At 46.3% G+C, this 15980-nt stretch overlaps 1 protein-coding gene across 3 annotated transcripts in view; it reads right to left on the bottom strand.

Moving 5' to 3' along the window:
• Positions 1–15980, bottom strand: part of PPHLN1 (periphilin 1) — a 145111-nt gene that overhangs the window by 128155 nt on the left and 976 nt on the right. Inside the window, exon 2 of one of the 3 annotated variants that reach the window (XM_029054673.2) lies at positions 11829–11916. The exons of the other annotated variants lie outside the window; for them this stretch is intronic. The gene's annotated coding sequence lies outside the window, so the exon portion shown is untranslated. The remainder of the gene's footprint in view (positions 1–11828; positions 11917–15980) is intronic. 3 annotated transcript variants of the gene reach the window in all.

The raw sequence follows: 15980 nt of genomic DNA, 5'->3' as shown, positions 1-15980 counted from the left end.
CTGGCCCAGTACTACGCACTGGGGTAGACAGAAGCATATGGTGGGGGTGAGTAACTAAACAGTAGGTTTTCCTTATCGTGGGGTTCTGTGGGGTTCACTCTAGGGGAATTGGTTGAAGTTCGCTGTATATAAAAAACTAAACAATAACTAAAACAAAAGCACGGTCACCTTATGAACCAGCCCTGACTCAAAGAAACTAACTGGCTTGAAGATTCAAGGTATCAATCTGACCACCAAAGGCCACCCAAGTTTCATGAGAGCAACAACTGAAGCAATACTTAAATACTAAATACACATGGGGGAACTGAGGACCAGAGAAGGGAAGCGACTTGCCCAAAGTCACACAGCAGACAAGTGGCAGAGCAGGGATTAGAACCCATGCCCTTCTGACAAATATATGGGGATCCATAAATGTCTCAAATCTGACCACTCTCTTTGAAGAAATGAAAATGTCCAATTTTTCCGATATAGCTCTTCAAACGAGTTTTTAGGAATAATGAGATATCTTTTCAGGTGAGTTTTCAGTGATTGCTTGTTTGTGAGGAAAATTATCCTGATCACTCAGTGGTATTTGAGTGGTTACTTTGTGGAGAGCAGGGTGCTCAGTAATAAATAAATAAATAAATAAATAAATAAATAAATAAATAAATAAATAATAAATACAATTGAATTGAATAAATGAATGAATGTTAAAGACTACAATCTAACAGGGTCGGTACCCTACTGCTGATTCCAGCTCCTCCCCAATGCAGCCCTCCCTAGAGCAGTAGATGATGTGGCTTCTGGGTTGGAAAACCTCTATCACACCATCTTTGCATCAGACATAGTCCTTTCTCCTGGATTTAAAGTTCTCCACTCTTGAGCTATCTCATTCTACCTCTATCTCAGTCTCCCTGCCTCAATGAGACTCACCGGATTTCAAGCACGTGCTTCTCTCTCTCCCTCTAGCTAGCCTTATTTCTTTTGCCCAGACCCTATCTAAAGCCTACTGCACCCTTCCTTTCCCACCCAATATTGAAGTACTCCGATTCTTTAAGATCCAGGAAGACCTCTTTTCAGGGAGAGTCCCTGGGGTGATCATTTTTATTAAAAATAAATAGATAGATAGATAAATTAAATAAGGTTCAGTCCACATCTCCCCATTCCTCCAGAACCTCCAGCGGTGGCCCATTCACCTCCGCTTCAAACAAGAACTCCTTACCATCAGCTTTAAACCGTCAATCTCCTTGCCCCCTCCTACCTCACCTCTTTGATTTCCCACTAAGACACAGCCCACACACTTCACTCCTCTATCGCCAACCAGTTCACTGTACCTCGAGCTCATCCACCCCACTTCCAAACCTTTGTCTGCGTCCTCCTTCTGCCCTGGAACTCCCTCCCCCTTCACGTACGAAAGATCACCACTCTCCCCACCTTCCAAGCCTTACTAAAATCGCATCTTCTCCACGAGGCCTTCCCCGACTAAGCCCTCACTTCCCCTACCTGTTCTGCCTTCTGCTCACCTGTGCACTTGGATCTGTACCCTTTATTCATTCGTTCATTCAACCGTATTTACTGAGCGCTTACTAGGTGCAGAGCACTGTATTAAGCGCTTGGAATGTACAATTCGGCAACAGATAGAGATAACCCCTGCCCACTAACGGGCTCACAGTCATTAAGCACTGACTATTCAGCCCAACCTCAGCGATGTACGTACATCACATACGTACATGTCCAAAATTTAAACTAATGTCTGTCTCCCCTTCTAGAGGGTATGCTCAATGTGGGCAGTGACTGTGTCCACCAACTCTTTTATACTGTACTCTCCCAAGCGTCTATAACAGTGCTCTGCATACAGTACATGTTCAATAAATATTATGGATTATAATAATAATAATAATAGATTCTGGTATTTACTGAATGCTTCCTATGTGCCAGGCACAGTTCTAAGTTCTGGGGTGGATACGAGCAAATCAGGATGGACACAGCTCTGTCCCACGTGGGCCTCACAGTCTCAATCGCCATTTTACACATGAGAGAACGGAGGCTCAGAGAAGTGAAGGGACTTGCTCAAGGCCCAACAGCAGACAAGTGGCAGAGCTAAAATTAGAACTCAGGTCCTCCTGGCTCCCAGGTCTGTGCTACACCACGCTGACTAAGGTGTGCACGCTTATTTTTAACCTCTTTGTTCACATCTTGGAATATAAGCTATTTTACTACAGCTCGCCTGGCTTAGCTCCTGGGCTTCCTGCCCACACATAAAATGCAGGCCCCTCACCTCACAATTGGGTAGTAAATTACCAGAGTTGAGCCCAGCTCCTCCAAGAGGCCCTCCCTAAGCTCTCACTTCCCCTATTTTCCCATTCTTCCACAAGGTCTGTAAGCCTTTGATATGCACCCCACCTTCAGCCCCTTAGTCCTTGTGGACATAACCTCACACTCTGCCATTTCCTTTATCTGTTATTTATTTTAATGACTATCTCCCCACCTAGTCTGTAGGTAAGTTGTGGGCAGGGATTTTCTACCTTCAACCTCTACTAAATTGGATTCTCCCAAGGGCTTAAAACAGAGCTCTGCAAACAGTAAGCACTCAATAAATACCACTGACTGATTGATTGGATGGTGGAGGGGATTTAGGAGGGAGGATGAGACAGCCAGAAATTGGGGAATTCATTCATTCAATTCTTGCAATTGTATTTATTGATCGCTTACTGTGTGCAAAGCACTGTACTAAGCGCTTGGAATGTACAATTCGGCAACAGATAGAGACAATCCCTGCCCAACGACGGTCCCACAGTCTAAAACGGGGAGATAGACAACAAAACAAAACAAGTAGTCAGGCATCAATATCCTCAAGATAAATAGAATCATATATACACATCATTAATAAAGCAGAATAATAAATAATATAAACACATATGCACAAGTTCTGTGGGGAGGGGAAGGGAGAAGAGCAGAGGGAGGGAGTAGGGGGATGGGGAGGGGAGGGGGCAGAGAGAAAGGGAGGGCTCAGTCTGGGAAGGCCTCCTGGAGGTGAGCTCTCAGTAGGGCTTTGAAGGGGGGAAGAGAGTTAGTTTGGTGGATGTGAGAAGGGAGGGCAATCCAGGTCAGCGGTAGGATGTGGGCCAGGGGTCGACAGCGGGACAGGCGCGAACGAGGCCCAGTGAGGAGGTTAGCGGCGGCAGAGGAGCGGAGTATGTGGGCTGGGCTGTAGAAGGAGAGAAGGGAGGTGAGGTAGGAGGGGGCAAGGAGATGGACAGCTTTGAAGCCAAGAGTGAGGAGTTTTTCCTTCATGCAAATGTTGATAGGCAACCACTGGAGGTTTTTGAGGAGGGGAGTGACATGCTCACAGCGTTTCTGCAGAAGGATAATCCAGGCAGCGGAATGAAGCATAGACTGAAGCGGGGAGAGACAGGAGGACGGGAGATCAGAGAGGAGGCTGATGCAATAATCCAGTCGGGATGTCATGAGGGCTTGTAACAGTTTGCTAAGGCTCTGCCATCAAGACTGAGCATGGTGTAGTGGATAGATTACGGGCCTGGGAGTTAGAAAGTCATGGGTTCTAATTCCGGCTCCTCCACTTGTCTGTTTTACGGACTTGGGCGAGTCTTTTCACTTCTCTGTATCTCAGTGACCTCATCTGAAAAATGGGGATTAAGACTGTTGAGTCCCAAGTGGGACAAGAGACTGTGAACATCTCAATTTGCTTGTATCCACCCCAATGTTTAATACGGTGCCTGGCATGTAGTAAGCGCTGAAATACCACAGCTCTTATCGTTATTCTGATCAAAGAGCTACCTAGGGCATCTAGTAAAGTGGATAGGGTCAGCAGGAGCCTTAAAAATAGCCGTCTACAGCCTGCTCAGGAGCGACCATCTGGGACCAGGATTTTGGTGTGACGGTGCTTTCTTTTTGACAGGAGACCACCATCGCCATCCCCGTCACCGTCATCCCCAGCCCCACAGAGGAAACATCTACTTAGGCCGGACGAGCGATCGGAAGGACTCGGTTGAACCAGCACAACCAGCACACGCATCCCAGTTTCTGGAGGAGCTGCTCCTGGAAAAAGCTTGTGTACAAATATGCGGAAGTGCCACGATGTGGGGAGGAGAACCCAGGGGCTGCCTCCCAGGGACAACTCTGCACTGCGTGCACGCGGTCCTACTCCCACCCAAGACTCCGTCGATTGTTTTTACATGTTAAGTGCTTTCTATGTGGCAGGCACTGCTCTAAGTGCTGGGGTAGAGACACGTTAATCGGGTTGGTCACAGTCCCCGTCCCACAAGGGGCTCACAATCTTAATTTGCATTTTACAGATGAGAAAACTGAGGCCCAGAGAAGTGAAGTGACTTGCCCAGGGTCACACAACAAACAAGTGGTGGAGCAGGGATTAAAACCCGGATCCTTCTAACTTCAATTCTAAATGGGACCTGGGACCAAGTTAACGTCTCCTCTCCCAGCGCTCAGTTTTGGCTGGCTTTGGATCAGATGGTAGATTGTGACTTGAGCAAGGCCCTTCTTGGAAATTCAAAGTTTAGTTGAATGGAAGTCTTTAGTTCGGGAAGTAGTCTACCAATTGATAATACTCCTGCACATCATCAAGGCCTAGTGGAAAGAAGACTGACGTGGGAGTCAGACGATCTGATTCCTAATCCTGACTCCCCACTCTTTTTTTTAATGCTATCTGTAAAGCCTTTACTATGTGCCAGGTGCTGGAGTAGATGTAAGATCATCGGGTTGGACACAGTCCAAGCCCCACACGGGGTTCGCAGTCTTGTGGCTTAATGGAAAGAGCCCGAGCTTGGGCGTCAGAGGATGTGGGTTCTAATCCCGACTCTGCCACTTGTCTGCTGTGGGACTTTGGGCAAGTTACTTAACTTCTCTGTGCCTCAGTTACCTCATCTGTAAAAGGGGGATAAAGATGTGAGCCCCACATGGGACAACCCGATTACCTAGTATCTATCCCAACACTTAGAACAGTGCTTTGCACGTAGTAAAGCGCTTAACAAATATCAGCATTATTATTATCATTATCACTCCCCATTTTACAAAAGAGGTAACTGAGCCACAGAGAAGTTAAGTGACTTGCCTGAGGTTACACAGAGGACAGGGGCAGAGGCAGGATTAGAATTCAGGTCCTCTGATTCCCAGGCCCCCGATCTTTCAACTAGCCCACTCTGCTTCTCCAGGCCTCACTGCTTCTTTTACTGCGTGACCTTGGGCAAGTAAATTAACTTATCTGTGCCTCAGTTCCCTCATCTGCAAAATAGGGATTCAGAACCTGCTCTCCCTCCTATTTAGGCTGTGAGTCCCCTGATATCTTGTGCTTAGAACAGTGTTGGGCACATGGTAAGCGCTTAACAAATACCATAATTATTATTATTATTACAGTGCTTCGCACACAGTAAGCACTTAACAAATATCACAATTATTATTATTTGCTAGGCTGGCTTGCTAACAATATAATAGTATTCAGCAGAACACTGAACAGAGCTAAAAAACACAATTCCTGCTTTCAAAATGTTTACAATCTACCAAAGGTTTCTTCTGAGCCCTTGTTCTGTGCCCTGCACTAAACCCTTGGGAGGATACAATATACTTGGTACAGACAACCCCTGTCCTCAAAGATCTTACAGTCTAATGAGATCTATGGTCCTTCTGGAAGGACGTTACTTGTTTAGCAACATATTACTTCAAAGAAAGCATTTTAAATCATCCTAATGACCTAAAACAGAGGTTTACGGAGGTCTGATGAAGAGAAAAATTCCCTAACACGCTTCACAAAACTGCTTGTTTGGCTTGCTTGTTTGTTTGCATAAGTTTATTTAAAGCCAAATGAGAATTCCAGTGAACTTGAACACCATGGTTAAATAAAATTCTACAGTGCCATATAAAGTCCGTTCATTTTGAAATTCCTCGGCATACCAACCTCATTAGGACGGTCACGGTAGAACTGCAGCTGTTTCCAAACCTCTTCCCTGCTGACTTGCACTTAAAAGTTATCCTTAATGGCAATAACCTCAAGTATTGTTTACAGTGATTAGTTTAGAGAAGCAGCGTGGCTCAGTGGAAAGAGTCCAGGCTTGGGAGTCAGAGGTCGTGGGTTCGAATCCCGGCTCTGCCACTTGTCAGCTGGGTGACTGTGGGCAAGTCACTTAACTTCTCTGGGCCTCAGTTACCTCATCTGTAAAATGGGGATTAACTGTTAGCCTCACGTGGGACAAACTAATAACCCTGTATCTACTCCAGCGCTTAGAACAGTGCTCTGCACATAGTAAGCGCTTAACAAATACCAACATTATTATTATTAAGCGCTTAACAAAGTACCAACATCATCATCATTCTATTCCTCTGAGGTTTAAAGACTACCAGAAATTAAACAAAAATTGATGAAATATAACACAAGACGGTGCTCCTTGTGGGCAAGAATGTGTCTGTTTGTTGTAATATTGTACTCTTCATTCATTCATTCATTAGTATTTATTGAGCGCTTACTATGTGCAGAGCACTGTACTAAGCGCTTGGAATGTACAAATCGGTAACAGATAGAGACAGTCCCTGCCTCTTCCAAGCGCTTAGTACAGTGCTCTGCACACAGTGCTCAATAAATAGGACTGAATGAATGAATGTACTCAACAGGTCCAAATAGTTGGAAAAAGTTCTCCCCCAAAAAATCCTCCTCATAACCTGCTGAATTATACTATATTATATGAAGAGTATTTCCTCTTCATCACAAAGCTAGTTTATTTAGCTTCCCTACGGGTGCTGGGCTAGGGGCTACACAAAACAAGGTAAATATGCCTGCCCGCCCCCTTGACTGTTTCTACCTGAAAACCATCTTTTCATTCTATTTTTCATTTTATTTATAGAGCGGCCATGTGCACAGCAGTGTACTAAGTACTCTTTTCTAAGAAGCTCTTAGCAGAAGATCACAAAAGAAGACTTGGTTTCCCCAACACTGCCCACACATCCGGTATTGCTCATACAGCCCTCCCACACCCATTTTTTTACTCCTCCTAAAGACATCGTTTCTCCTTTCACCAGGGTTAAACCCAAAGGAATTTCTCCAAGCCTCTGCCTTCAAGGGAGGTAAGAGACAAAACCCTGGTTACTCCCGGATTGAGCCTTCAAAGGAAATGTTTGCCCTCTTAGTAAAATCAACCACCAAGAACACAGAAATTCTGAAGCAACGAGATAACAACTTGTTTAGCCAAAGCTTTTTGTTCACACAAATACTTCTAAGGGACCAAATAATAAACCAGGTCAAATTTCCATTTAAACAAACTAGTTTTGCTTTGAAGAGCTTGAAGGAGGATGTGTTTATAGTAAACTAATGATTTTACACCCCATGTTTAGGAAATCTTGGGAAGCATAGTGCTTTCAACCCACTTTAAAGGAGCTTTAGATGTAGCTATTTACTTATTTCCCCAGGACAAGAAGCAGGAGAAAGGAGAGAATGGTCATTTCACCAACTCCACTGACATATCACCCTAAGGTGGGCTGATCGAGATACAGTGGGGTCAGATGGAACAGGCTCTGTTTACGGTTCTTGTAATTTACATTTAATTACACTTAAAGTCATTTTAACCTTCATTGATTTCTCTCTACTTTTTAAAGGACAAAGGAGCGCCTCCCTATATACTAATAGCTAGGAACCACTGAACTTGTGCATTTCCAGCTTGGAAAAACTCTAGCTGTAAGTGTAGCTTAGTTGGAAAAAACTCTAAAGAGTTCTACACCAAAGAAATAATCCAGATAATAATCCAAGTAAAATGTAAAATTCCAGTCTTTCCGGAAGAGTTTCAATCCTTCACTGAACTGTTGGTTATGGGATGTAGAACCGAACAGGCATTTGATTTAAGAGGACATGAAATAATTTTTTTACGTGATGGAGACCTTAAGAATTAATTATAAAACTCGTTGTACCAATCCAAAAGGGTGAGAATATTTAATATAAACTAGAGCTTAATATAAACTTTAAACTGATATTTAATGTAAACAGTGGAACTGATATTTTGGCTCCTATCAAGCTTTTCTACTCTAAAAAAAAAAAAAAAGACTGCCTACCCGTGTTGATAAAACATCTATCTATATGCTTTTCCAGTTCATTTATGAATCTAGCAATAATCCCCGCAAGGTATATTCTACAGCTCTCTGGAAACTTGATGACACTGGGTACACCCAAGAAAATGCCTTCAAATCTCTCCTTACCCCTCTTCAACTTTCATCTACTCTATCTTCCTGTCTTCACATAGTTTACTAATTCTCAACATGCTTCCCAATGCCATATTTGTTCAAAGTTCTACCGGGTAAAGATCTTGTAAAGGTCTTTACTTCACTCGTCTCCTTTCATAGTTCCGGTTATAGTCATCCTTCTCTCTAAATCTACCCTCTCTACTTGTGCTGCTGATCCCACCCCTTCATTCCTTCAAACACTCGCTCCCCTCCCTTCTTCCCTCCTTGACTGTCATCTTCCACAGTTCACTTTCCTATTGCTTCTTCGCCACTGTTTTCAAACATGCTTATCCTAAAAAGCTTATCCTAAGAAGCAGCGTGGCTCAGTGGAAAGAGCCCGGGCTTAGGAGTCAGAGGTCGTGGGTTTGAATCCAGGCTCTGCCACTTGTCAGCTGTGGGACTGTGGGCAAGTCACTTCGCTTCTCTGTGTCTCAGTTACCTCATCTGCAAAATGGGGATGAAGACTGTGAGCCTCACGTGGGACAACCTGATTACTCTGTATCTACCCCAGCACTTAGAACAGTGCTCTGCACATAATAAGCGCTTAAAACACCAACATTATTATTATTATTATTATTATTAAAAAGCCCCTCCCTTGACCCCCACAGCTTCCTCCAGTTATCGCCCCATCTCCCTCCTACCATTCCTCTCCAAATTTCTTGAGAGAGTAGTTAACGCCCGCTGTCTCCATTTCCTCTCTCTGACCCCCCCGCCCCAATCTGGCTTCCGCCCACTTTGCCCCACAGAACCTGCCCTCTCTAGGTAACCAATAACCTTCTTCTCACCAAATCTGACGACCCCTACTCCCTCCTGATCCTTCTAGACCTCTCTGCCGCCTTTGACACCGTGGACCACCTCTTTCTCCTTGAAATTTTATCCAACCTTGGCTTCACTGACAATATCCCGTCTTGGTTCTTCTCCTGTCACTCTGACCGCGCCTTCTCCATCTCTTTCGGTTGTTCCTCCTCTGCCTCCCACCCTCTGATAGAAGGAGTCCCTCAAGGCTCAGTTTTAGGTCCCCTTCTATTCTCTCTCTACATCCACTCCCTTGGAGAACTCTTTGGCTGCTCTGGCTTTGATTACCATCTCTATGCGGGTGATTCCCAAACCTCTATTTCCAATCCTGACCTCTCTCCTGCCCTGCAATCTCACATTTCCGACGGCCTTCAAGGCGTATCTATTTGGATGTCCTGCCAACACTTCAAATTAAACATGACCAAAACCGAACTCCTTATCTTCCCACACAAACCCTGTCCTCCCAACTTCTCTTTCCCATCGATGCAGACACCACCACTCTCTTCCCTACCTCAACCTTGGCGTTGTCCTCGACTCACCTCCCACATTTCACCCGCGTATTCAATCCGTCTCCAAACCCTGTTGGTTCTATCTTCGCAACATCGGTAAAATCCGCTCCCATCCAAACAGCCACCACGTTGATCCAAGTACTTATCCTATTCCGCCTTGACTGAGCCATCTGCCTCCTCGCTGACCTCTCGGCCTCCTGTCTGTCCCCACTCCAGTCCATACTTCACTGTGTTGCATGGATCATTTATCAACAAAAACGTTCAGTCCATGTCTCCCAACGTCTCGAGAACCTCCAGTGGTTGCCCATCCACCTCCGCCAGCTTACTCACTGTGCCCCAATCTCAATTATCTGGCCACTGACCCCTTTTCCACATCCTCCCCCTTGCCTGGAACTCCCCCCCCCCCCCGCCATCCACATATGCCAGACCACCACTCTTTCCACCTTCAAAGCATTATTAAGGTCACATCTTCTCCAGGAGGCCTTCCCCAATTAAGCCCTCTTTTCCCCAGCTCGTTCTCCCTTCTGCACCATCTATGGATCTGCGACTTTTGGACATCTCATAATCTCCCCACCTTACTTATAATAATAATGATGGGATTTGTTAAGCGCTATGTGCCAAGCACTATTCTAAGCGCTGGGGGAGATACAAGGTAGTCAGGTCGTCCCACGGGGGGCTTAGTCTTAATCTTCATTTTACAGATGAGGTAATTTAAGCACAGCGAGGTCAAGTGACTTGCCCAAAGTCACACAGCTGATACGTGACAGAGCCGGATTAGAACCCACGACCCTCTGACTCCCAAGCCCGTCCTCTTTCCACAAAGCCATACTGCTTCTTTGAGCCAAGTTGCTTCTCTGCTTCTGAGGTATAGATCTTTAAATTATATGTATAAATTCTTTATTCCTATTAATGTCTGTGTCCCCCTCTAGACTGTAAACTCATTATAATCAGGGAATATGTCTACTAATTCTGTTGTACTGTACTCTCCCCCAAGCACTTAGTACAATGTTCTACACATAAGAAGTGCTCAATAAATACCACTGATTGTAGATTGAGTCCTCGGCCACCTCCTCCTGAAAATTGTTGAGTTTTCTTTTTTAGGTTGAGCCAACATTAAGTCACTGCGTGCTATTATAAATTCCCACACACATCATTCAACTCCTCTGAAGAGAATACTTTAAGGTCATATTTAACACATACACTATCCATTCAATCATTGGTTATTTATTGAGTGCCCGGCACTGTACGAAGCATTGGAAAAGTATAAAAATGGAGCTGGTAGACCTGATCCCTTTTGGCAATCACTCAGTGATCGTGGTGGTGTAATTCAAGACTAGTTTATTGACGGCATCACGGATAAAAAAATCCACCCAGGATTGGCTAACTCTTTCATTTCCACATGGAAACTCCTAGACTGTAAACCCCTCATGGGCAGGGAATGTGTCTACAAATTCTGTTATACTGTACTCGCCAAGCACTTAGCGCTTAGACCAGTGCTCGGCACATCATAAACACTTAACAAATACTATTATTAGTACAGAACAGTAAATGCTTAAAAAATATCACTGATTGATTGACTTATCTGGGTACACATTCCCCATGTAATGGGTGACCCCTGTGTGGGTTTTTTTAATCATTGTTTTAGGGTACTTTTTAAGCGCTTACTCTGAGCCAGGCACTGTGCTAAATGCTGGATATATACAAGCTAATCAAGTTGGACGGTCCCTGTCCCACAGCTGGGAACACAGTCTTGATCCTCATTTTACAGATGAGGTAAACCGAAGCACAGAAAAGCGACTTGCCTGAGGTCACACATTTTACATGCTCTGTAGCTCAGCAACTCGGGTCTGCTGTGCCAGTGGAAAGAGCACGGGCTTTGGAGCCAGGGCTCATGAGTTCGAATCCCAGCTCTGCCACTTGTCAGCTGTGTGACTGTGGGCAAGTCACTTAACTTCTCGGTGCCTCAGTTACCTCATCTGTAAAATGGGGATGAAGACTGTGAGCCCCACGTGGGACAACCTGATTCCCCTGTGTCTCCCCCAGCGCTTAGAACAGTGCTCGGCACATAGTAAGTGCTTAACAAATACCAAATACCACTACTTCTAGACGGTTGTACAGAAGCGTCCCATGCTTTAATAAACGGAGACAAGAAAATGGGCTAGTAAAAATGACACTGGCAAAAGCACAGTAACCCCTTGGACAAGCAGCATCACATGCCTGTGGTTCAATTTCCTCATCCGTAAAATGGGGACTGAATACCTGTTCCCCCTCCCTTTTAGTCTGGGAGCCCCATATGGAACAGGGACTGACCTGATTACGTTGTATCTAACCCGGCGTTTAGTCCAAAATTTTACAGTGGTCGATGTCAGAAATCCCAAATTCCCAAACTGCGTTCTGCCTGAAAAAGACAGTGAAAAACGGTCATGGGGGGTGCCGACTGTCCCTCTGTAATTTCCAGAGTCACCCTCCTCTCCTTTTTAGGGGCCCTCGAGGGTCACCTGAGAAGTCTTTTCCATTCTAGGCAGGGCTGGACAATTAGTCGGGCTCAGAGGCCACTTTGCAACTTTCGTGAGATTTCTGCGGTTTGACAGTGAAAAGAGCAGAAGAGGCCAGGAGTCCCGAGGTGCAGTCAACCTGCAGTCAACAGTCGACGGAACTGAGCGCTTGCAGGGCACAGAGCACTGTACCGACCGCTTGGTAAGTACGTGAAAGAGTTGCTGGATACAGTGAGAAACCCCCCGCCGGGGCTCTTCTCGGGGGCATGGGAGCAGGTAGGTGCCGATGGGAACCTTGGGCGGGCTCACGGGTGAAGTGACTTTGAGGGCAGAAGGCTGGCCCTCTTGGGCTCATCCATTCTGAACTTTCCAAATCAAAGCGCGGAAAAACAGATCGCTGCTCCCCACATATTCAACGTCCTCCTGAAACCACATCTCCTCCAAGAGGCCTGTTTAGATTCATTTCTAATCCCCACATTGTTCATGCGAACTGTTTAGCAAACTGACCACTCCGTAAGTGCTGTAGGACTCCCAGCTCTCTTGTAGCACCTGTCAGTCATATTTAGTAAGCACTTACTGTGTGCACAGCACTGTATTAAGTGCTTGGAGGAATACAATATAACAGTCTAACAGACACAGGATGCACTTAATTAACTATACCCATAACTTTAGGTCACGGTAGGTGCCGAATCCCCTCTCAAGGTTGCACCTGCAGAGCTTCCGGTACTCGACTACGGGAGGGAGAGTCGAGCAGAGGCACACCCATTCCGTTCCTAGCTTGGCCAGTGGCTAGCGCGTGGAAGGCCACCTGCTACAAGTCACCTGTGCTGGGCAGCAGCGGCCCAGGAGAGAGTCGAGGGCGGAGACTCAAGTTTACTGCACGGGAGGCGGCAACGGCAAACCACTTCTGTAGTTTTACCAGGAAAACTCTACGGATACGCTCCCGGGACGACTGCAGATGGAGGTGGGGCGTTCTGAGAGAGATGTATCCAGCGCGTCGCTATGGGTCGGAGACGGCTCGACGGCCTAAGACGAGACAAGGTGCTGAACGCGTGCCCCTCTTATTATCTTTATTCTCGATCACTCCCTTCTCTGCAATTGATTCTAGCGTCTGTCTCCCCTCTGGTTTTCCAGCTCCTCTAGAGCAGGGATTGCACCTACTAATTCCGTTGTTGTATTCTCCGAAGCATTAGATTTTACCTTTCATCCACATCCTGTCTCAGGCCTGGGACTCCCTCCCCCTTAGCATCCGACACTCTCTCCCCGCCTTCCAAACCTTATTAAAATCATACACCCTCCAAGAGGCCTTCCCCAGCTAAGTCTTCATTTCTCCTACACCCTCTCCTTTCCACGTCACTGCTGCATTTAGATTTGAACACTTTATTCGCCTTATCCTCAGCCCAACCGCACTTCGGTAAATATCTGTAATTTAATATCCGTCTCCCCTCCCAGACTGCCAACTCCTTGTGGACAGGGAATATATCTACTAACTCTGTTTCACTGTACTCTCCCAACTCCTTAATAGAGTGCTCTGCTCTGTTTCTAGTGTGAGCCCGTCACTGGGCAGGGACTGTCTCTATCTGCTGCCGAACTGTACATTCCAAGCGCTTAGTACCGTGCTCTGCACATAAAAAGCGCTCAATAAATACTACTGAATGAATGAATGCTTGTGGTGAGCACTAAATAGGATTAACTGAATGATTGATTAGGCCATGCTCTTCTTACCAGTTCTTCCTCTGCCATTTCCCAGATCCAACCCTATACCCTGCCCCACGCTCCAATCACAGCTCAATCGACTGCAGAATTCACCAGCTCCAGCCTGCGATACCACAAAGTCCCCAACCAAGTCCCCATTTCACCTAGTCCCTCTCGCTTCCGTGTCACCTTTGCCGCTGCACTTGATATGACCCCATCGCCAGCCCCACCGCACTTAATAATTATAATTATGGTACTTGTTAAGCGCTTACTATGTGTCAAACACTGTTCCAGGCGCTGAGGTGGATACAAGTGAATCAGGTTGGACACAGTCCCTGAACCACGGGGGGTTCACAGTCTCAATCCCCATTTTACTACAACTCAACAAAAAGACACATTCCCTGCCCGTGACGGGTTTACAATCATTTGCCTTATTATTGCTGTTGCTTTTGTCTGTCCGTCTCCCCCGGTTAGACTGTAGGCCCGTCAGTGGGCAGGGACTGTCTCTGTCTGTTGCCGATTTGTACATTCCAAGCGCTTAGTACAGTGCTCTGCACATAGTAAACGCTCAATAAATACTACTGAATGAATGAATGCAGTGGTTACTGTGTGCAGCGCACTGTTCTAAGCGCTTGGGAGAGTATTATAATCATAATAATAATGTTGGTATTTGTTAAGCACTTACTATGTGCAGAGCACTGTTCTAAGCGCTGGGGGAGATACAGGGTAATCAGGTTGTCCCATGTGAGGTTCACAGTCTTCATCCCCATTTTGCAGAGGAGGTAACTGAGGCAAGAGAAGTGAAGCGGCTTGCCCACAGTCACCAGCTGACAAGTGGCGGGAGCCGGGATTCGAACCCACGACCTCTGACTCCCAAGCCCGTGCTCTTTCCACTGAGCCACGCCGCTTCTGACACGACCATACGACAGACACGGCCCCTGCCCACAATGAGCTTCCTGTCATCCAGTCAACCTATTTTTGGAGCATCTGTTATGTGCGGAGCACAGTACTAAACACTTAGGAGGGTACAACACAACAGTATGATAGACACAGTCCCTATCCACAAAGGGTTTACAATCGTTCATTCATTCGATCGCATTTACTGAGTGCTTACTGTGTGCAGAGCACTGTACTAAACGCTTGGAATGTCCAATTCGGCAACAGATAGAGACAATCCCTGCCCAACCAAGGGCTCACAGTGTAAAACACAGACGGCAATAGAAAACAATTGACAGGCATCCAACAGCATTAAAATAGATAAATAGAATCATAGATATGTACACATCATTAATAGAATAGAGTAATAAAGTATACAAATATGCACAAGTGCTGTGGGGAGGGGAAGGGGGTAGAGCAGAGGGAGGGAGGAGGGGCAATGGGGAGGGGAGGGGGGCAGAGGGAAAGGGAGCTCTCGGTCTGGGAAGGCCTCCCGTATTTATTGAGCGCTTACTATGTGCTGAACACTGCACTAAGCGCTTAGGGGAGTACAACACGACAATATGAGAAGCAGCGTGGTTCAGTGTAAAGAGCCCGGGCTTGGGAGTCAGAGGTCATGGGTTCGAGTCCCGACTCTGCCCCTTGTCAGCTGTGTGACTGTGGGCAAGTCACTTCACTTCTCTGGGCCTCAGTTCCCTCCTCTGTAAAATGGGGATGAAGACTGTGAGCCTCACGTGGGACCACCTCATTCCCCCGTATCCTCCCCAGCGCTTAGAACAGTGTTCTGCATGTAGTAAGCGCTTAACAAACACCAACATTATTATTATTATGACAGCCACATTCCCTGCCCATGATGAGTTTACTGTCAGTCGATCGCATTTATTGAGGACACTGGACTAAGATGGTCTCCACCTGTTGCCGAACTGCACTTTCCAAGCGCTTAGTCCAGTGCTCTGTACACAGTAAGCGCTCAATAAAGACGGTTAAATGAATGAATGAATGAAATGAGCACCCAATATGACAAGACGCAGTCCCTGCCCATATTGAGGTTCCGGTCAGTCAGGCAGTTCATCCACCGTACTTATTGAACTCTCACTGTGTGCGGAGCGCTGCAAAGATAATAACGATGGCATTAAATAATCATAATGGCGGCACGCGTTAAGCGCTTACTATGTGCCAAGCACTGTTCTAAGCGCTGGGGGAGACCGAAAGTGGTCAGGTTGCCGCCCGTGGGGCTCCCAGTCTTCATCCCCATTTGACAGGCGAGGGAACTGCGGCCCAGAGACGTGAAGCGACTTGCCCAAAGTCACGCAGCCGACAAGTGGCGGGGGCCGGG

This window comes from Ornithorhynchus anatinus, chromosome 2 (assembly GCF_004115215.2).
Source record: "Ornithorhynchus anatinus isolate Pmale09 chromosome 2, mOrnAna1.pri.v4, whole genome shotgun sequence".
Classification (NCBI taxonomy): Eukaryota; Metazoa; Chordata; class Mammalia; order Monotremata; family Ornithorhynchidae; genus Ornithorhynchus; species Ornithorhynchus anatinus.
This window is presented reverse-complemented; position numbering and strand designations above follow the sequence as displayed.